Source organism: Sceloporus occidentalis, unplaced genomic scaffold (genome assembly GCF_023333645.1).
Source record: "Sceloporus occidentalis isolate IW3139 unplaced genomic scaffold, rSceOcc1.0.p SCAF_4, whole genome shotgun sequence".
Taxonomy (NCBI): Eukaryota; Metazoa; Chordata; class Lepidosauria; order Squamata; family Phrynosomatidae; genus Sceloporus; species Sceloporus occidentalis.
Window position 1 is genome coordinate 78,948,876 of NW_028316984.1, and position 23,666 is coordinate 78,972,541.

General features: G+C 42.3%; 1 pseudogene; it reads left to right on the forward strand.

Annotated features, from left to right (window-relative positions):
• Positions 1-3,384: 3,384 nt before the first annotated feature.
• Positions 3,385-4,977, forward strand: LOC149314051 (A-kinase anchor protein 4 pseudogene; annotated as a pseudogene).
• The last annotated feature ends 18,689 nt before the right edge of the window (positions 4,978-23,666 follow it).

Consider the following 23,666-nt stretch of genomic DNA (forward strand, 5'->3'; position numbering starts at 1 on the left):
GCATTGATTTCTGACACATTGCAGTAGTTTTGTGTTGAGGGATGCCTCCATCTGTTTGCACAAGAGAGGACCTCATCCTAAATTAACAGAAGAGAAATTGAGGAAGATAGGAAATGAAGTCTTCCTAGGGCCAACCCAGTATGTCAGCTCCAGACGTGATGGCACAGAATTTTAGCAATCTACTTGCAAAATCTCTTTTTTGAATACACATGCACTCACACACACAAACACAAAAAAATCCACTGATCCTGTTATCTTTGTCTAGTGTGTACAAGATGTTCCCTCTCCGTCTCCCTGGCTGGTCATGACACAAAAGGTCTTTGTTTTGTCTGCCTGTTATCAAGGTGGACTGCCATCTCCTCCTTCAGCATGATGGTTGGGGTAATGGGTGGGAGGGCACAGGTGGAGAACCAGCTGCAGCTCAGGGCTGAGGACCAGAAAACAACAGGGGCGGTATGTGTGTGTGGGGGGGGGGGGGACTGGGAAAAGCAGAAAGAGCAGAAAAAGAGCAAGATAAGAGAGAAAGAGGGAGAAATGCAAAGTATGTCATGGGAAGAGATGGAAGATGTGGGTATAAAAAGATACTGCAAGCCCTGGGAAAGGAATTCTGGCCTTGGGTTGCCATCATTGTCTCCCCCACCCCACCAGCTCTTGCCATCAAAGCCTTCTGTCCTGTCAGTGCGAGAATGCCCCGCCCTACACTTCTACACCTGCAGCTTAACTGGGGTTTAGGTTCATGGAATACAAAAGGAGAGGCTGACTGGTGACCATAGATTAGCACAGTTACTTGTTTTGCACTACAACTCCCAGGCTCCCCAGATAGCATAGCTGCTGGACATACTAGCTGGGGGGTTCTGCCAGTGACCTCTCCACTATGACTGGCAAGGGTACATGATAATCTAGGGTTCAGGTGGCTGAGAATTGAGGCTTCCCTTCCCACTCATAGGCGCATTACAGACCGCCCGTTTGGGGCGGCCTGTAACTGGCCCTTTCCCCACTGGATCGGGGCCTCAGCTGCCACAACGGCAGCCTCCAAGGCCCTGATCCGCCGCTTTCCAGGTCGCGGGGAAGCTGCAAAAGGCTGCTTCCCCGCGGCCTGGAAAGGGGTGTCCTTGGGGCTTCAAGCCCCAAAGACACCCAATGGCAGTGGGGAGGAGGAGGAGAAAAGCTGCGCCCAGCGACACAAAGCTGGAAGGAGCTCCAAAATGGAGCTCCTTCCGGGGCCGCAGAAAGGGCGCTCTAGGCGCCTTCACGTGGCCCCACTACGTCACAACCACGCCACCCTGTTTAGAGGCGGCACAGTCGTGACGTCGTAATGGCACCCCCCGTGTAGAACGGGCGCCACCATTTTGTATGGACTGGGTCTGTACTAGGATTAGGGGCGTCAGGAAGTGACGCCCTTTTCTAACCCTAATACGGACCCAGTCCGTACTTTTATGCCCGTCTGTAACGGGCCTTAGAAATTCATTATAGTGTCGGAGTTCAAACCACAAATCAGCTTACCCAAAGCTGCAGCTCAGTTTTGGAGAGGATGGGTTGTTGCAGAGTTCCTTAAAGCATAAGAAGAGTGCCTTTGAATAGATTTTTGTGGGGTTTTTGGACTATGTGGCCATGTTCTAGAAGAGTTTCTTCCTGACGTTTCTAGACTCTTCTAGAACATGGCCACATAGCCCAAAACCCCCACAAAAAACGATGGATGCAGGCCATGAAAGCCTTCGACTCCACAGTGCCTTTGAATGTTTGTCTGCCACTAAATAACAGCAACCACCCCAGACACCTGGTCCACAGTTTGGAGGGTTTTAACAGGGAGGAAGAAGAGTTTTTTTAAAAAATAGTAAGCCAGTGTGAGGTAGTGGTTTGCATGTTGGATTAGAAATCTGGGAGACCAGAGTTTGAATCCTCAGTCAGCCTTGGAAACCCATCAGGTGACCTCTCAGCTTCAGAGGAATGCAATGGCAAACCCCCTCTAAACAAATCTTGCCAATAAAACCCATTGATAGTGTCATCTTAAGTCAGAAATGACTTGAAGGCACACAACAGTAGCTAGCATTTAAAGATATAGCAATTTATTCTGTAGAATCAGTATGTAGAGAGATCTTGTAGTATCTTTGAGACTAACTGAAAGAAAGAAGTTGGCAGCATGAGCTTTTGTAGACTTAATGCTAGAGAAATTTGTGAAGGAGAAAGCTGTTGAAAAGTATTACTAGTCATGATGACTAATTTTGGAAGCCATATGACTCTCAGTACAATCAGCTGGAGAGTATTAGTGGGAGTGCATTTGCATTCATGTCCTGCTTCCTATGAAGCACTTGCTTGACCACTGTGGCAACAGAATACTACATTGAGTAGTCCTTTATTCTGATCCAGCAGAGCTCTTCTTATATCCCTACATTTAAGAATATATATGGCCCACTCACTAATAGCCCAGATATGCTAAAAGTACTAGATCCTGTCTTATCCTGGAAGCTAAGCAAGGTCATCCCTAGTTAGTACTAGATGGGAGACAGCCAACAAACACTGGGTACCTTTAAAAGGGGAACTATTTACAGTAACTAGAAAATATTACTCATTATTCATTGGTGTAATGAGTAACATTTTGTCACCTTTCAATCCTATTAATGACTTTTGAAATATGATTGTGTTATAATTATTTTGAGAACTCTAACACAACTTGTTAAAGATAATTGGGTTACTTCTAACACCTTACCTCTAAGATAATCATTGGAGAAAATGACCTCAATAAAACCAGGCAAACATGAATTTCAGATCCGCCAAAGTTATCATTTCATCCTGCCTTCTAGCAGTCCTCTCTTACCTGCTCAGAGGTTCACTGGATATCATTTATTCCCATGCTTGTTAAACTGCCAAATCAAAAGGGCTATCTTAATGCTTTCAAATATTTATTACTGGTTGAAAGAATAAAATTGCAAATACATTTCTTGCTAAAACATTGACAGCTGACTGGTTGGTGGGCGATTCTGTTGCTTTGTGATGTCATTGATGCTTATATGTCCACACCAGGCAAAATGTCCCTTGCTGGCAGAAGAGCATGGAAAGCTGAGGCAGACAACATCTTGAAACTGGCAGGTTCATCACTGAGGTTGTCCAGCTGAAAAGGAAGACAGCTCTGGGTACAACAAGGAGGGGAAAGCACTTTCTTGTTAAAGTGTTGGCAACTCATTGCTGGTTGGTGGGGAACAGTGATGCTTTGTGAAGTCACTGCTGCCATGTGTCCACCCAAGTGAGAACACCACTTGTAGGAAGGAAGAGCATGGGAGACTAAGAGGAGACAACATCCCAGGTCTGGCCGGGTCATCCAAGCTGCTCAGCTAAAAGGAGAACACAGTACAGGTCTCCATATGCTTCTGCTTTTAACCAACAAAGATGGCTCATGAAATCAACTGGCTAAACAGTCAGGCTGGTATGTGCAAGATCAACTTCTACAGCCCTGATGGACAGAAAGATAAGGAACGTAAGGTGATTTGCTTTGTTGATGTTGCCAACATAAAGGACACATTTCCCAAATTAAACATAGCTACTGGCCATTCCAGAAACATTTCTTCTCCTACTAGGGAATTTGACTTGCCAGGGAACTTGAATCTGGAAGAGAAGGAGGTCGTCATCATCAAGGACAATGAGCAAAGTGATAATGTGAATACAGAGGGAGCAGTCTGTCTTTTTAAGCAAGGCTCCTCCGAAGACACCAGTATGGTCAGTTGGCTCAGTAATGACCTTCAGAAGTATGCACTGGGGTTCCAGCATGCACTGATCCCTTTGGGAAAGCCTCGCAAACCCAACCTGATTGACACAGTATCCCAGAACAACAACAATACTGCTCCAAGCAGATCTGGTAGTGAAAGACCAAACTCTGAGGATCTTGCCTATTATGCCAATAAGCTCTGCTCCTTAGTTCTTGATATGACACGGAAGGAGATCAAAGAAAAATGGGAAAATTCTGGAAAGTGTACACGTCACACCATTAGTCCCTATAGTGCTGGGACCAAATCTCCTGCCACCGAAGGGGTCGAAGTCAACAGGAAGCCAGGGAGGTCTGTCAAGATTGATGATTCCCTCCCCAGTGAAACAACTAGCCAAAATGTCTATAAGGAGCAAGAAGCAACCTATTCAGACAAAGCGAAGAAGCAGGAGGATGCTACTTCTGTAAGCAGAGGGATGATGGTGTATGCAAACCAGGTTGCTTCGGACATGATGTTATCATTCCTGAAGACCATGAAAGTCCAAAAAGGCCGGCGCCCTCCACCTGCATGTTCTGTTTTAAAAGAGGTGCTTATGAGGCACACTAAGGAAATTGTCTCAGACCTAATAGATTCCTCAATGAAAAATCTACACAATATTACAGGGGCCCTCATGACAGACTCTGATTTTGTTTATGGTCTGAAGAAGAATCTGTACAATGTGGGAACTCAGAAGACATCAGAGGTTTTGGACGCAATGGTGAAAAGGTTGTTTAAACTCCTTGCTGCGGAAGATAAGCAGACTAGATCTCAAAGTCTAGCTTTTGCCTCTTATAAAGCAGGGGATAACCAAAGAACTCAGAACATGCAGTTTGCATCCTTGAAACGTGAATCTCATAGTCAGGGGAGAGACCAGCCAAGTGGGCAGGGAAAGTGGCTTCCAACAGAAAGCAGAAAGTCGGATAAAGCATCAATGGACCTGTATGCAAAAGAGCTCATTATAGCAGCTCTGACACAGATTCAGCAGCACCTATTAGAAAAAACCAGAGAGGCCAGGAACCATGAATCCAGTGCCTCTTCATTTGGCTACATACATCAGAACACCAGTCATGACCATGATGGTGGGAACCGTGGCCCAATTTATTCCACCAGGCCACACGAAGGAAGAGCAGAAATCTCTGACTGCCTAAGAGATAAAGGAGGCCTGATATTGTCCATGGTCCAGAAGATCCTACGTGAGGCTGGTTTAAATCTAGACAGCCATGACAAAAACCAGAGATAGAAGCAGAGGTCTTGGCATAGAAAGAACCTTCTGAAGTGGACCCACTAGATCACTAGATCTGTATGACAATATGGAGCAAATGGACAAGCACATTTATTAACCATTTGGTAACCTCTGTGGTGAAAAGGATCTCTTTATTCATAACAAACGGCATTTCCTCTGGTTTTACCTAATTATGCCATCATCACAGCCCCCACTGCAAGCAGTAATAGAGTGAACTACCAATGGTTGATCGAATGGTAGATGGGCAAGATCATCAATTAAAAAGCAAACATTAAAAAATAAGAAGAGGAGAGAGGCTATGTTTTTAATTGCTTCATCAGAGTGTAACAAACAGCCAGGTGAAACAAGCAACTAGATTATTATTATGCCAAAAGAACAATAGTGATTGATAGACTTCATCTAGCAGGTGAGATAGGACAGACTGTATATTATCTCATCATCCCTATCCTATAAAGTCTTGGTAGAGCCATGTTTCCAGTCAGCCCATCTTAGCTCTTCTCTAGGAGGAGATCAAAGTGAAACAAAGTGCATTTTCTTAAACCTTCCAGAACTGCTTTTTGAATCCCAAACAGGTTAATGTTTTATTTTGCATTATAGCTTCAAGTACCAGCCTAAACATTACAAGAACTCTGAATATGCAATAAGTATATTTAGAGTACACACTCTTCTTCTCCCACACACTACTTGAGCCATGTGGGAACTACTTCCCCTATAGCCACAAAAGCTAGTAGGTTCTGGGAGTTGTAATCCAAAAAACTAACTTTTTCTAGGGCTGCCCAGAGCTCAGTATGGATGTAATTTTATTTATTTGTTTATTTATTTATTTATTTGTTTGTTTGTTTGTAGCCCACCTCTCCCTGAGGATCGAGGCAGGTAACAGTAGGATTCAAATACAATTATACAAAACATTCCCTCAATCCCCCAACCCTCCATCTCTTCCCCCTGCACATATAAAGTAACATAAATTAATACCATACAATCCCCAATAACATTATTTAAAATAATTAAAATGGCAATAAAAGTAGTAGTGGAGGGGGACTAATTTGAGTGGGCAGGTAGTCTCAAACTAATCAGAGGTCAGTTTGGGAAGGCCTGCCAGAAGAGATCCGTTTTAATCTCCTCCTTAAAGGTGTCTAGAGATGTAATAAGGTGAATCTCCTCCAGCAGGTCATTCCAAATTTTGGGAACAGCAATTGAAAAGGTCCTCTGGGAAGTCGCCAGCATCTGGTTTTCTGTGCCTGCAGTAGGTTCTTCCCAGAGGACCTGAGTGTGCAGGGAGGAATATATGGGAGGAGGCGCTCCCACAAGTAAGCTGGTCCCAAGCCATGTAGGGCTTTATAGGTAATAACCAACACATTGTACGGTGCCCAGAAGCTAATAGGCAGCCAGGGTAAGGATTTCAGGATAGGTGTTATTTGGTCAAATCTTGATTTTCCTGTGACCAGTCTGGCTGCCATGTTTTGAACTAATTGAATCTTCCGAATGTAGCCCCATGTAGACTGCATTGCAGAAATCGAGATGTATGTATGATGGAGACCTCAGTCAATGGCATGTAAAAAGACAAAAAACATTATGAGACACATTAGATGTTCAATGGTTTATTGCAACGTACAATAGACAAAAAGTCTGGTGCAAGAAATGCACCAAGAACCAAAGGTGATAACTCCAGTCTCAAAGTTGGTACACATTATCATTTGAAATGATTAGGGTTCATTTATTTATCTCTCCTTTCTCCCTGGATGGAGATTCAAGGAAGCTTATAACATTTTTAAAAAGCTTCTAATACAAATCCAATAATTTATACATCTTAAAATGACCAGCTGCAGTTTTCAAACACTCTTCAGAGGCAGACCCATAAATTTACACCACTTAAGCCTTACATAAGGCTATTGAAGACTATTGTTTTGTTTAAACTGTATGGCCTTACAGTAAGATTTAGGTAGCCTGTGTGTAGGATTACAGCTGCAAGTATGCAAATTCTCTGCACATGAACATTCCAACATAAGAAATTGATGAATCCTTCCTCAGCATATTATTAATTATTATCATTTAATATTATTAAATAATACTATTATATTATTAAATACTAATAGGTTTTTATATGTATAATAGAACTTTGATATGCACAGTTCTGTTAAAATAGAACGAGGCTAATGACTACCCAATGATTTAAGTACATTAAACATCTTAAAAGAAGGAGCCTATGTTTAGTGTTTTTAAAATTCTCTAAGAGCAATGTGATTCAATATAAAGGTAAAGGTATAGTTCCTTCAATATACCACAATTGCTGCTTTTTGCCCACAGCTCAGATTAAATCAATGTTTATCTCTACCCTTCAGTCAAAATACTCACGGTCACAGGCAAATCAACCAATGCAAAGATCTCTTCCCACTCTCTTTACCCTCATAACAATCCTCCATACTGTTATCTGGTGACAGGCCCAAAATCATCCAATGAACTTCGTGACAGACAGAGCAGATTTGAAACTAGGTCTCCCAGTCCAAGTCCAGTGCTCTGACTGACTCCATCTTGATCTTAATACTGGGCTGGTCCATGACATTTTTGCTGCAGGCCAGAGCCATACCCTTTTACTTACATCTTTTCCTTAATGTCAAGTCCTTCCCATTAGTTACCTTCAGGCACTACATGTAAAAGGATATGCTATTCCAGTGACATCCTGGGAATGTATTACTATTTTGGCAATAAAGCAATGAAAGGCTAAGGACTACACTACACCAGACATGGAAGATTCATGATCTAATTCCTGGTGCTTTTTTAAAAAAAGTAGCATTGAACCCCTGGAGAGCAATTTTGAACTTGTTTGGAGCAACCACACTGGAATAATAATAATAATAATTTGTTTTATTTATATACCGCTATTCCAAAGATCATAGCGGTGAACAGCAAGTAAGCTAATTAGCAAGTAAGCTAATTTGCCCCCAACAATCTGGGTACTCATTTTAGCGACCTCGGAAGGATGCAAGCCTGAGTTGAGCTTGGGCCCTTTTGCTGGTCTTGAACTCGCAACCTTGTGGTTTCAAGTGAATGGCTGCAGTACAGGCATTTAACCACTGCGCCACCAGGGAATGAAGGGGTACTTAACTCTTCTCACTGGCACTGATCTAAACTCGACCTTCCTCCAGCTGTTTTGCAAGTATTTTATATAGTGCTCCTACTCTTCATTATTTGTAGAATTCAATGGTCCTTTCTCACATAGGAAATCATGTTCATGGAAAGCATATGAGGACATGCCAAGGCTCCTGTGCAATTAATAGAAATCTATTTTTCGTATGGTATAGGGCAGAATTATTCAGAAAAAAGACAGAAGGAAAATATCTATGTAGATTGCAGTGGGTTTAAGCCTGTTCCATTCTTATTACTTTGGTGATCAGACAACATAAATGGCCTACCAGGTGGAAGGGAGCAAACCCTGGTCTGCCACTTAGACTATGGAATTAGCCCTCACAGATAGTATTGTACTCTGGTTTTGCTGCTGCTATGAAAATGAATGGCTGCCATTCACTTCTATGATGAAGGGTTGGAATGGGAGAGTGCACTTCCACTTGCATTAACCTGACTGTGGTGAATGACTAACTGCACTCCTGATTATATTATGCAACAAGAAGGAATGGTTTAGGTTAAGATGAGCTAGGTAGCTTGCTGGATCTACTTTGTTTTTTCACCTCAACCCTGAGATCACTCAGGTGGAGCTTAGTAGAAAAGACATTCTCTTAGAATGAGGGAAATCTGAGCCCAGGAATTTGTATTGCATTTGAAAAGTTAACTGAGCTTACTGTCCTTCCATACACAAATGTACACCTGGATAACCCCAACTTTCTTTATTTCACTAAAATGCTTTGTGGGGAGGGTGTGATTTGTTGTTGCTGTTGCTAAACAAAGGGATTCAAAGAGACACTTAAGAGATATATTGCAAATCACTCAGAAGTAAAAGGAGACGTCAATGTCTGCCCATCTCTGCTTTAGTATGCAAGAAGGCTGAATCAGCAGCCTTGATATTTACCATTGTACCTTTTGAACTTAAAAGGGGGTGATCTGTTGGAGCATGGGATACACCAAGGCCAGTAAGCTGCTTATCCCTAGCACACTGCCTATAAATAAAAGGCCAATGACATACCCTACAGCTGCTCTGATTTGGCAAGGACAGTCCAGATTAATCCTCTGTCATACCATTTTTTCATCTGCTTTTAAAATGTCCCAATTTCTCTCTCCTCCCCAACTTTCCCCCTTTGTCCTCAGCTTACTTTGATTACTGAAAAGTGAATTCAAAGTGCAAAACTGGTTTACCTTAAATAAACTCAGCAGGGAGGAGAAGAATATTGCCCTTCCCAGTAGCTCAGCCTAAAGCAAACTGCTATAGCCTTTCCTAGCTTGTGTGTTCTTTCTCATTAATAACCTTTTGCTATTATGTCCACACTCTGGTGTTATTTGGTCACATATGTCCCAGCTTTCATCTGTGAAATGATGGAAAGTATGATATGAATCAGGAGGCAGGGTCCAAGAAAGAGGCTGGGAGGGATGGTGCTTCAGCAAATGCAGCCTGGAGAGGCTCCTGGACACTAATGAAGATAAAGTGAGCCAACTCTTTTCTTCTTCCCGGGAAATGTGGTAGGTAAGACAGAAAAAATGCTTTCAAGTGTATTCATCTAGAACAGAGCCTGGCGGCTAGAGATTCCATCAGAGTGAGCTGGGGCCTTGAGACATGAATGACACACCGGGGGGGGGGGGTACCCAGACACGTATATACACACACCAGAACAGGAAGAGAAGAATGCATGCACAAGTATAAACACTGAACTATACAAAACTTGCCATGTTGGCTCACTCCATTGATCATCTGCCATTCTGACTCCAAAAGTGGCCACATAAAGGCATACCAGTGAAAAAGTGGGCTTGTATAAAGTGCAAGTGAACACAGATTTGTGCAAACTTGTTCACGTGTCCACAAGTGCCTGGGAGGGCCATCATTGCACTGAAGTGTAAGCAGATAGACAGAGATGCATCTGATCAAGTTCACATTAACTGGGGAATTTGCCTCAAGTCAGTCATTTCTCTTGTTTCTGTTCATAGCCAGATGGGTCATAAACTTTGAATATTAAGTATGACAAAATTTTGCACATAACAGCTGATTTCTATTCTTTCGTATTTCCATTCTGGTCCAAGGAACTGAATCAGGAGGACACAACCAAGTGCCATAAATATTCCTTCTTGACAAAGATGTGGGGTACAGTAAAATAATGTTATTCGATGAACTCTAATAGAGATGTGGTGAGATCAGGCAAGTGGGTAGCAAGGAGGGAAGATGGAGGACCATCAGAACCCCTCCAGCTCAGACCATGAGACTGCTGTCGTTGCACAAAACCACCTTTGCCAGGAAAGAAGGCTACTAACATCAGCCTGAAGCATAAACAAAAGGGGAGAAGGACATGTAGAGAAGAGGAAGAAGAGAAATGACTGAAGAGAACTAAAGTTGGAGAAGGGGAAGGAGAAGAAATAGAACTGGGGAGAGGAGAAGGGAATAATTGAAAACATGATAGAAACATGAACAGCTACTGGGCAGTAGTAGTAGTGATGGGTGACACTGATGGTAACTCTCACAGAAAAAACAGCAGTGACACCAGAGCTGGCAATCCCAGCACTGTGCAAAGAGAAGCAAAAGGTAACTCTCCTTGCAAGACCATTTCACCAAGAAAACCCTTAGACAAGACAGCTAATAAGACACAAGGAAAGAGAGAGCAAATAGCAGGCATGGTCAACAAGGTAAATACAGTTAGAAGCAACTCCACAGGTAATAGGAACATGGAATGTGAGAAGCATAAGCCAAGAAAAACTAGATACAGTAAAAAAGAAATGGAACACATGAACATAGCAGTACTGTAGTGTACAAGTTAAAATGGACAGGAATGGGACACTTTGAATCAGACAACTAAACAGTAATCTACTCAAGAAAGGGGGAAAAAACCAAAAAGAAATGGGGTGGCTTTCATATTAAGGAAAGATATAGCAAAAGCAGTCAAAGGATAGTTTTTTGTGGGTTTTTCGGGCTATGTGGCCATGTTCTAGCAGCAGCATTTGTGGCTGGCATCTTCAGAGAATGAAGAAAGTAATAACACACCAACACAATATCTTAAGCTAGTTCTTGGCAACTGAAACACTAAAAGCAGCAGCAAAGAAGAATAAAAAATAATGCAAGATATGAACAAAGTATGAGAAACAAAGCAGGAGAATGTCTGATAGAATTTTGCAATGCCAATAACTGATTCATTGCAAATACCTGCTTATACAACCAGACCGGAGACTATCCACATGGACATCATCAGATAACCAACACAAAACCCAGATTGACTACATAATCAGAAACAGAAGATGGAGAAGCTCTTTCTCATGGCTAAAACCAGACCAGGAGTTGATTGTCCCACAGACCATGAACTACTCATAACAAAAATCAGAGCAAGACTGAAGAAGAAAATAGAAATAGTCAGTGTACCAAAATATAATCTGAACAATATCCCAGAAGAATTCATAGACAATGTAGTAGGAAATACATTTGCACTATTAAATATAATTGACAGAGAACCTGAAGAACTATGGTCAGAATCAAAGGTCAGAATCAAAGAAGAATGCAAGAATACACTAACAGTGGCCAAAAAGAAAGAGAAGAAACAATGGATGACAGACTAAACAAAGAAGAGAGGCAGAACTAAAGAGAGATAGGAACAAAATCAGATCTATGAATGCAACTGTGCAACATCTAGTGTGCAAGGATAAAAAGAACTACTATAATGACCAATGCAGAGAAATGGAAGATACCCCCCCCCCCCAAAAAAAAAGGGAGAATGAGAGACCTATTAAAAAAAACCCAGGAAATCAAAAGGACGTTCAAACCATAGGCTGGGATGCTCTGTGACAAGGAAAAGAACATAATACAGAAGCAAGAGGAAATTTAAAAAATGATGGCAACAATACACAGAAGAGTTATACAAATGAGATGAGGAAAATGAATGAAACCTAGCATGAAAAGCCATAGGAAGACAAACCCCAAATTCTAAAAAGTGAAGTGGAAGATGCAGTAAGAGAAATAGGAAAAATAATTCACCAAGAATGGATGAAAAATTCCATTGAACTGCTACAATGCATACAGCAACTCTAGTGTTAACTAAAATATGCCAACAAATATAGAAAGCAAAGAGATGGCTGACAAACTGGAAATGATTGATATATACCCCAATAGACAAGAAAGGAGATACAAAAGATTGCAGCAATTATAGGACCATAGTATTAATCTCACATGCAAACAAATTTATGCTCAAATGTCTGCAACATAGGATCCAACCATATACGGAGAGAGAAATTCCAGAGGTGCAAATGGGATTCAGGAAAGGAAGAGGCACCAGGAATTACATTGCAAACAAATGATGCCTAATGGAGCACACCAAATAATTTTTTTTAAAAATAGCATGAGTTTTATTGACTACAGCAAAGCATTTGACTGTACAGATCATGAAAAGCTATGGAATGCACTTAAAGACATGAGAGTGCCACCATATTTGATAGTCTAGATGAGAAATCTGTACCAAGAACCAGAGGCCACTGTCAGAAGTAAATTCAAATAAACAGAGTGGTTCCCAATAGGCAAAAGGGTCAGGCAAGGCTGCATTCTGTCACCCTACTTGTTCAACTTATATGCCAAAAACATCATAAGAAGAGCAAAGCTAGAATCAGGAGGAATGAAAACAGGAGGAAGGAATATCAACAACCTAAAGTATGTGGATGATAAAATAATATGGCAGAAGCCATTCTTGCTCATGCTTACTCCATTGATTATTTCTGCTTTTACATTTGTTAGCAAACAAGGTTTGTTTTGTATATTGTTATCTTGAACTTCCTAACATTTTTTGGCATGGAAAGGGTTTTTTCTTAGTTTGTTAGTGCTGGCTACATAATCTTGTTTAGACTCAACACTGGAATTGTCAGTATATTTTTGCCCCAGGCTGAATAAAATGTCTCAAGTGCATAAAATGGGTTAAAGAGGAAATGCTGAGGAAGCTGATGCAACTTGAGCATCGAGATGAGTCACAGCAGGTCAAAGCTGCACTGTCACTGTGGCTACATGACAGGAAGCTGATGAAACACTAGCAGGAGGTTGGATCAGAATCCTAGCTGTGTTTGTGTATACAAGAATGAATGCTCCAGTACACAGTGTGGTGGTGTGGATGTTGGTTGATGGTGGAGCATTATGCTGGTTTGTGTAAATATTGCTGTATCATGATTGTAAATATTTGCTGCAACTGAGATTAAAAGCCTCTTCAGAAAAACCTCAGCAGTTGTAGGTCCGACTCGTCCATATACTCTCCTCCCCTCCCCTTCACTTTCCTTCCCTTTCCTTCCTTTCTCTTCCCTTCCTTTTCTTTCCCATCCTTCCATTCCTTTCCCACCCTTTCTATCCCTTCCCTTTCTTTTGCTTTCTCTTCCCTTCCTTCCTTTCCCTTCCTTCCTTTTCCCCTCCCCTTTTCCTTCCCCTTTCTTTCCATTCCCTTTCCCCTTCCCTTTTCTGGGCTGCTGAGAAGGTGCTTCTTTGCCCTGTGTTGCCTGTAGGGCACATCCCTGTGTATGAAGAGCAATAGGTTTATATGCTTCTAATAATAAATACATCAAATGGCACAACACACACTGTTGTTATTTCACACCATGCAGTTCCTGAACAGTGAGTTTTTCATTACCTATTACAGGACACTCATGTTTTTAACTGAACTTGTTAGCTTTTGAATTAGTAAGGGACAGACTATTTCACTAGATATTGAGTATGCCATGCTGCGGCCCTGGGTCTCGCCAAGTGGCCGTTAGTGTATGAAAGGAGGCGTGGCAAGGACACTCCTGTTTCCATCCCTTCAGGGTTAGGTGTGGGACTAGTTAGCATCTGCCTTTGGGTCTCACCCGCACCCTCTAGTTGAGCTTTTTTCAACCTTTTTTTTTTACCCTGCAGGAACCCTTAAAATAATTTCCAGGTTTCAGGGAACCCTTGCATAAAAATTATATCTAGTGGTTTAAAATGTGTGTGTTTGTTTTCCCCCAGTCACCATCTCTCATGGAACCCCCAGCGGCCTCTTTCAAAACCCTGAGGTTCTAAGGAACCCTGGTTGAGAAACCCTGCTCTAGGCACGCAAGCAAAAGCACCATTAGGGTTTTAAGCCTTATTGCTCAGTTACTGGTAAAAATAATTTTTAGGGGTAATAACCACTTGTTGATATATTTTTTTTTATGGTTTTGCATTAAAAACACTATTTTCCTGTGTTTCTGTGTTTTTTATTGAAATTCCATTCCAAATGTCACACCAATAAAAAAAGTCTTTAACCTGTAAAAACCTAATTGGCTTTCTGACTGATTCTCAATACTGTGACAAGAGACTGGAACCTAAGTTTTATGTCATGTTTAGCTTTAACAAACGAAACAGTGGAAATCAAGTGGTGAAAATAATTATGAGGGGCGACAGGGGGTGCCAAAATATTTCTTGCCTAGGGTGGCCAAATACCTAGAGCAGTTGTGGACCACTTCCAGACTTGGCAGTGGTGTTTATCTTCCTGGCTGGCAATCTTCTGCGTGTGGACACAGTTGCACCCCAGTACTAACAGGAATCCATTGTGTATATGATGGTGTAATGTATGCAATGTATGTATATTAAGGTATGTAATAAATGTATGTATATAACAATATGTGTGTGCTAATAAGGGAAAAAACGATCCAGGTTTGGACAGTAGGGTGATGCCACAAAGCGTTCCTTCTGTGATGAACCAAAGGTAGTTGCTCCCATTCTGTGAATGAGAATTACAGGCTACTGAAGATATTGCTCCACTGAAATTAGTGCCAGTCATTCAGCTTCAATTTATTGCTCCAAATCCAGTCCCCGTTTTGTATCCACTGCTCTAGCATTATCATTCTCGGATAAGAAGGGCAAATACTGCTGCAGATCATCTGCATGAATACGTTCAAGCATGGTTGCCCAAGAAAATCCTATGAAATTCATGGGATTGCCACAGCTGAACAGCAACTTGAAGGCATGTACACACACACAGAGAGAGAGAGAGAGAGAGAGAGAGAGAGAGAGAGAGAGAGAGAACAGAAGGAATGTTATCTAATGTACAAAGTCAAGGGACACCCACAAGAGGGCAGTAGCAATGCATTGTATATTTTGGAGGGAAATGAAAGCCGCTGCTGCTGTTAACAGTGTTTTATATTATTTATTTATAGACTGACTATACATACCATTTTAAACAGGGCAGTACTATTTTTTTTCATATTTACAGACCGTCCTTCATTTTAATATAAATGTCAATTTTGTGCCATTTTCAAGAAAAATGCCCTGTTATGTTGCAAAAATGGTTTGAAAATCCCTGCTTGAAATTGTGGTTGTCAAAAAAAAAAGTGTCATAGAGTGTGAAAAGTTTTATGATAAGATGTAAAAAAAAAAGAAATTTGATGTATAAGATTACTTCCTTGAAGTAATATTCATGGTATTATCATGGTGAAATACAGTTCCCCTCTGTGTCTGCCTAATTTTTGTTTGAGTTCTGTCACTGAAGAATAATTGTTAGCTCAATATGTTTATGTAACAAAACCTTTGTTATCATCTTATTTTTTTCATGATATGGAATATTACATAACCCCGTCCCAGTTTTGCCATTCCCATGTCCCATTTTTGTCTCAAAGAAATATGGTCAGCCTTTTAATTATCCATTTACTTTATTTATATGCCACCTTTCTCCCAGGCCAGGACCCAAGGTGGCTTCCATAACACATTTAAAACATTTACAAAAAGTTTAAGACAAATTTTAAAAACCACTACGTTAAAACACTACAAAACACTATAAAACTAATTTTAAAATATACAAAAGTTAAAAACAAATAAAGCATACATCTACATGAAAAAAAATCTTCCCTGCTTAAGCATCAAAAAGCTTGCTTAAATAAGAATGTTTTTTGCCTGCTGGTGAAAAGAAGGCAGGGAGGGGGCCAGGCTAGCCTCCCTTGGAAGGGAGTTCCAGAGGGTGAGAGCAGCCATTGAGAAGACTCTCTCTCATGCCCTCAGTGAAAGTGAGCCTCTGATGGTGGCAGGACCAACAGAAAGCCATGGTCTGGACCTAATAGTCTGGATCTAAGCCAGGGTCCAAGTGGTGCTTGGATTACCACATTCTCTACACACAACAATGCTCTCTTTAACAACCCTTGACAGCCTAAGAGCTTTCTCATTTGTTTAAAGATAAAGAAGTGTAAGGAGGTGGCTCATAGGCCCTGAAGTTGCCCATCAATGCTTTGCACATGTAGAGCAGACTGAGCATCCATATCTTACCTGCCTGCAGTCTCCCCCACTATGGTGAGATGCCTTGTGTTTCTCTTCAAATTATATATGCATCCTACACATCCATCTATACATATACTTTGCAATATGCAAATATGTGTGTTATCATTTGGTGGTGCACACATGCATGGCATGAGTACAGACTTTAGACTTTTTTCACAAGAAATGAATGTGAAAATGGCATTTCCACCTCTCCTTTGAAATAGAACTCATTTTTTTAAAAAAAAATCAGAAAACAAATACATAGAAGGAAAATGAAGCTGCTGCCTAAAACACTTGCTGTATTGCATGCTTCACATGTTGTTTGGCCCTGCAAGCTAAACTACTGGGAGCTTTACTGAGGCCCCATACAGACTGCCAAATTGGGGCTGCTTCAGGTCACTTTGGAGGTGTGCTGTTTGGGTGATGCATGAGAGTCCAGAGGCTGCGCCAAAGCTGCGTTCCAGTCCTTAGGACTGGGTCGTGGCTTTGGCGCAGCTTCCGGACTCTTGGGACGCATGTGACATTTAAAGAGCATGCCTCTGGGGTGACCCGAAGCAGCTTTATTTTGGCCTATCTGTATGAGGCCGGAGAGAGTGTTTGTTATTGTTGCTGCTGCTGCTGCTGCTGCTGCTGCTGCTGTTTTGTTTCAATGTCTTCAGTTAATACCCTGCTTCTTATGCCCAACTGGGCTTTCAGAGCCAATCACAAAGCACATTAAACACCCCAAAAAAGAATTGAAAACAGCATCAAAGACTTTGCAGTACCATTAAAATATTAAAACAGTGAAAAAGACAGTGACAAAAATCCCTGCATATCAGATCAGTACAGCACTCATTTTTCTCCAATGGTATAAAATGATGTCAATCCCATGCTTTGAAGACCTTCCACAATGAAACTTTTGGACTAATTTTCTTGGGGGCAGGGACTCTGCTCCTGGACTGTGCTATTTCAGGCTGCCAGGGAATGGAACAAAAAAGGGATATCTTGATAAGAAAGTTGTTGGTTTTTAAATATGGACATTTAATTATTTTAATTTGCTTTAACTTTACATTATGTGTGTGTGAGAGAGTATATGCATGCTATTTTTGTACAGCTTTTAATCCATTTGGGATGGGATGCTGCATCAAGCATGTGGCTATGATGTCATACCTGTGCTTTATCTCCCCATATCACTGCTGAAACCCAACTGAAAAGCCAGCAGTCATCCCAAGTGATAGAATTATGTGCTGATGGTAATCAGGGTGTTACAGGATGATGTGACTAGCCCCTTCCCACTAGTGAGTGATGCTGTGAGGGACAGAAGCAATTATTCATAGCAGCTTTGCTTGCTGGCTGGAGGGAGCTGGTCACTTGGAATCACTGACTGGCTTTTAAGATGGGCTTCAGGATCATTTACGAACTTGACAGTCATGGTACAGTCACAAATGCTAGAAGAAACAGAAAAGTCGCCCCTCCTAACACTCAGATCTGACCTTGAATATCATGGAGGGGTGCCCTCCACTATTTTCAATGGTGTGTGTGCCTGGGGACATGCCCCATTCAAGCCTATGGGGTTTGAATATGCAGAAGCCTCCATTTTCACGGGGGGGGGGGGGGGGGTCTGGAATGGATCCCCTGTGAAAACGGAGGGCCAACTGTACTGTATAATTTTCAGTTGTGCTTTAATCCAGGGATGAGGAGATGATTCAGACCTGCAAGATCTGCTTTATTTTTAACTAGAGCCCTGAAATCCACCAGCCAGAGCCTGGGGCAAAAGATATATAAGGAATGGGTTTTTCCTGGAATGCAAAACAAATTTAATTGTGGTTTCAGTGCCAGGAAAAATCCATTCCTTACCCTGAGTATAAAGTACAGCAGTGTACTTTAGGAGTTCTAATGGGTATATAATGTCCATGTGTGTCATTTGGTAGTAGTTTTCCCATTGTTAAACCATAGGAGGCAGAAGTACTGTATTTGGCAATCTACTGAAAATCACTGTGGGATTTGCCAGTGGATCCAGATGGAGCATCTACTCACCCATGCTCCAGAACATTGTTACACAAAGTGAAGGTCCAGAGACCAGTTGTAGTCCACAAGCCATTCCCTGTTGGCCCTGGATGAGTTTTAAGGGAATTATGGAAATAATTCCCCTAAACAATAATAATTTCACACAAATATAGTACTGGTCCCAGGCACATTAAGAGGAGGATCACCTGTCTACCATATCACAACACTTGAGACATATTTCTCTAGGGCAGTCTTGAATTATAGCAGTGCTCCAGTTCTTTGAATCGATTGCTTTCCCAAGCAGTGACGATGAAGAAATTGAGTGATGATGAAGAGCTGATTCACCGCCTTGGGGCCCAGCTGAAATTAAGGAACCCTGTTAGAGATCACCTTTTGCCCCCAGCATACATTTGGGAAATCGTTTCCTACTTTTCCCATGATATATGTATGGTAGCATTACTGCTTATTGAATTGATCTTAGGTCAAACTGAGGTCCAGTCAGAGGCCCAGTCCTATCAAGGTCCAAGAGTAGGGCAGATGACTACAGCTTCTCTTTCTCCTAGCAATAACCACTAGAGGGAAACAGAGAACTACACATTTTATGCCATTGACTGCAATGTCAATTTTATGCCAATTGATTGCAAATTGATGCCAAATTTGGTTTCTCGGTTCCCTGTTCCTTATTTGTGCAAAACTTCAGAATACAGCTCAGTCAGCACAACTGAACAAGGATTTGATATTTACCTGCTCCTGAACTGTAAACTAAGAGAACCACCTCTTATTATATATTTCCATGACTGGGATATTGTCTCCTTCAAGGTGGTGGTGCTGGTGGTCTTTTTCATTCAACCCATATAATTACATGATAACACTAGATGATATTTACAGATAACTGGATCTGTGTACCTCAGAATAAGCTTTGGACCACTATAAATGATATACTCATGCTTCCAGCAGAGTGCCCTCTTGATAAGTACAAAATATTCAGACAAAGGGCAATGTGGTCAAATGCAGTGTCCCATGCTAATGAGAGAAAAAAAATCGTACAAACGAGTAAGAAACTAGAGTTTTACATTTCCCAAATAATCTGCTGTTGTTAACTGCCATCAAATCAAATTCAACTTCTTGTTGTGTGCCTTCAAGTCATTGACCCTATCACAGTCCACCACACATTGTATTCTTCTTTCTCACTTATTCCACTTTCCCTCTGTTCAGAGGCAGTACATTAGCCATGTTTGTTGTAGGGTCGTTGTTGCCATTTCTGATTTATGGCAAACCTATCACAGGTTTTTCTTGGCAATATTTTTTCAGAGGAGGTTTGCCTTTGCCTTCCTCTTAGACTGAGAGAGTGTGACGTGCCCAAGGTAATCCAGTGGGTTTTCATGGCTGAAGATTTAAACCCTGGTCTACAGAGTCATAGTCCAATCCTCAAACCATTATACCATGACGTTGACTTATGGCAACCCTATGAATGAGTTAGCATGCTATCAACAACCTTCAACACCCTATCAGCAGCAGCAACAAATAAGCTGTAGGCACTGCAAGTCATTATGTACCAATAAGGAACTGGGTACAGACTTTAACTTCTGGTTTCCCCTCTACTGTTTTTATTCTGACCCCTATTGTAATACAGAGCACTTTCAAAGACAAGAGCGGGTGGGGGGGGGGAGTAGGCTAGAGAGTCCATGTGAAAGAAGGAGAGAATGAATACTCCACAACCATGGCAGTCTGCAGCTGCTCCTCTGTGGATTTAAGGCTGTTAAACAGTGCTGGCTGGTGACCTCCTGCCAGAAATATCTCAGATTATTGTCCTCAGGCTTCTGCCTATCTTGCTGTTGCTGGAGTGGACAAGATAACAAGCTCAGGATCAATGCTCTGAACTCTATAATCAACTCTGGACTTTTGTTTGTATCATTCTGTCCTCCTTCTTCATTGATACTTAGGGGCAAGAAGTATAAAGATCCTGCTGAGGACATCCCTCATTCTTCTAATGTGTGGGTGGGACAAGGACCATGGAGGCCAAGTAGTTGTCAACCTTTGACCATGTTTTGAACTACAACTCCCAGAACCCCTGGCCATTGGCTATGCAGACTAGAAATTCTGAACTCTGAGATTCAACAGCATCTGAGGGCCCAAAGTTGAGAACTCCTAGCCTAACCCAGTCTTCTCCAATCAGATATATTGGACTATAGTGACCAGAATCCCATGGACAGCTATGCAACTGGAGATACAATCAAGCACAGGAAGAAGCTAGGTGGATGGGTTTACTGAAAGTGTTGGCTGTAGGATTCTTGGGAGGGCACTAGGTTATGGGAAGGCTAGCATAGTCCTCATTGGGCAGTACTGGCCATGATAAGGTCCAGTCCCCAAGAGTTCTGTGTCTCCCTTTCAAGTGGACCGATTAGGGCTTAAAGTGCTTTCAAGCAATTATCAAAGAGGAAGGCATTTCCCAGAAAGCGAAAAGGCAATATGCCTAGTCACAGAGCAACTGCTGCTCCCAGCAAGTGGGACCAGCCTCTTGACCCCTAGACAGAGCTGTCCAGTCTGATGAGTGGAGAATCATGCACTCCCATCTCCCTGCTCTCCCTCCTCTGACACTCATTCCATATGGCTCTGGGGAGGGAGGATTTTTCTTCATCCTACAGAAGAATTTTCTAGTTTGTTCTTTTGGGAAAAATAAAACCCTCTGGGCAGGGGGGTTAGGAGGAGCTAATGTTCTGAGCCAAGGAGGCAGAAGCAGCATCCCTGCCCCTATTGCATATGGCTGCTTGCCTTCCAGCCCTAAGCAAACCTGATTTTTATCTCCGTCTCCAGTAAGAGTTGGCTGCCTTCCCTTGCTAGATGCCTCCTACGCAGACGAGGAGGAGGCTTGTAATTGTCAAATTACAATGGGGACAGGGGGAAGCTGTGTGGATGGTTTGTAAGCTTTACTGCCTGGACATTTGCACCGTTGAAAGAGACGAGGAGGAGGTGGCTCCCCTCATCAGGTTCTTTTTACTTTGGCCAAGTGAGAAGACAGCCACAGGGGCAAGCCTTGGTTGAATAATCCAGAAACAGGGTAAGAGAAGAGAGGTCTCTCAACAGAGCTGAACACTTAGTCACATCTCTTGACCTTTTGACGGGCTCCATCCATTGGACAACAATGCCACCCACATACCATTGCAGCTCCCACTCTCCCTGCACCCCAATATTTTCACTTAGCTGGAAAGGAAAGGCTATGATTTCTTTACAGGGAGAAGAAGACCTAGCAATCTTTGGGACTTTCAATCATTCCTGTTGGGGACTCATAAGTGCTTTTTCCTAATGATGTATTCAAGGCCTAATGGAGGGATAACAATAATATCCCCAAGCATCTGAAAGAAATGGCCCCCTTTGAGGCTCTTTTTGTGAGACTTCTCCACCCAGGCTAAGTGTGCATCCTGTCATTGTTCTACAGATGCCTGCATGCAGTCAGTGACACAGAAATGCCTTCCACCTGTCAAAAATGAGCTCGTGTGTTTAGGAGCAGCCTCTTCCAACTTTGCATCCTCCAGATGTCAGCTGGGCCATGATTTCCTTTATTCACAGTCCACCCATGGTAGCTGGAGATGATAGGAGTTATAGTCCAATCCCAGCTTGGGAGAATTCCTTTGTTTTTGTAATACAAGTTTCCAAATTCCCCAACCTCACTGAAGGATTCTGGAACTGTAATCCAAGAGGGAACTTTTCCAAGCCCTGAGTCCAACACATCTGGAGAGCTCCAGGTTGGAAGGAGGCTGATTTAGGGTAAAGAGTGTCTGCTGCATCATCTGTTTTCTTGTATGCCTGTAGTGCAGGGCAGTAGCAAAGGAGTCCAATTTAAGCAGATCATTTCCAGCTCCCAAAGTCTTATGGGTTGGGACACTCTTAGCAAAAGGATTATGCCCTGGCCATCCTCTTTAATACTTTGGAGATTGAATTTCTGAGGATCATAAAATAAGCACAACATAATATGTGTGGGCCGAGTGCCGTGCCCCTGGGGGGATTCCAAACACCTACTTTTGTTCCCCCTGTGACCCATTCTCTTCCCTTTGCGGGAACATCTGCGGCCCCCACAGGCCCATCAAGCGTTGGGATGGGGGATAGAGGAATGTGGCTCCTCCTCTTCCTGGATTCACACTAGGGAGAGTTGGCACCAGTTTTGCAGCCTGATGCATCCAGCCAGATTGCCTCAGAATATGTGTTGCTTGGAGAGAGAAAGCTCTCTCTCTCTCTCTCTCTCTCTCTCTCTCTCTCTCTCTCTCTCTGTGTGTGTGTGTGTTTATTACCAATGGATTTCAGTGAGGAGGAGTGAAGATGAGAGGGAGATGAAGAAAAAGAAAGAGACTGGGTGAAGAAGAAAAGAGGGATATAGAAAAGAGGTGAAGAGAAACCTGTGGGAGTAGGGAAGAAGCAAGGTAAAAGGCCCTGCTATTAAACAAATTGAGGCAGCTGCTTCAGGGAGCTGATTTGGGGTCCATGAAAGGTTAACAGGTTGTTTCCTCCTCCTCTTCCTTTTTCTTTCTTTTGCATCTTTAACCTGGAGAGGCAATGATTTTGTGCCTCAGCTGCCCAAATATTTTGGCCAGGCTGTGATTCACTGCTTTCGTTATTTACTCACTGATGGTCCCTCAGACTCCTGACACATATTCTACCCCTACTCCCATGGCTCTCTACATGATTACTTTCCTCATACCACTTCATATCTGACTTTCAATAGCCACACCCAAAGGAATTACAGACTTCAGAAGCCACACTTGCTCTCTTTCAACAATGCTAGCTGGAGCCATGATCACTCCAAAACACTCCAACACTCCTGTCCCAAGTGGGCAGGGCCAGTCCTAATTAATCTTCTGTTGTCCAACTTGTTCAGCTGCTTTTAAAATGTCCCAGTTTTTTTTCCTCCTCCCACTTTCTTCCTTCATATTCAGCTTCCTTCAATCACTGCAAAGTGAGTTCAAAGTCCAAAAGTAGTTTGTGCTCAATTCATTGAGCCACCATGGCGTAGTGGTTTGAGTGCTGGACTATGACTCTGGAGAGCAGGGTTTAATATCCAGCTCAGCCATGAAACCCACTGGGTGACCTTGGGCAAGTCACAGCCTTAGAAAGGCAATGGCAAACCTCCTCTGAACAAATCTTGCCAAGAAAACCCCATGATAGGTTTGCCGTTGGGTTGCCATAAGTTGGAAATGACTTGCATACAGCAATAGCAACAGCAAACTCAGTTAATTCAGCAGTGGGGAAAAGAGAGATGGAGATAGAATCTTGCCCTTCTTGAGGGCTCAGGCAAAAGCAAACTGTTATAGCCTCTCCTAGCCTGTATGTTCTTCCTCAATAATAATTTTTTTCC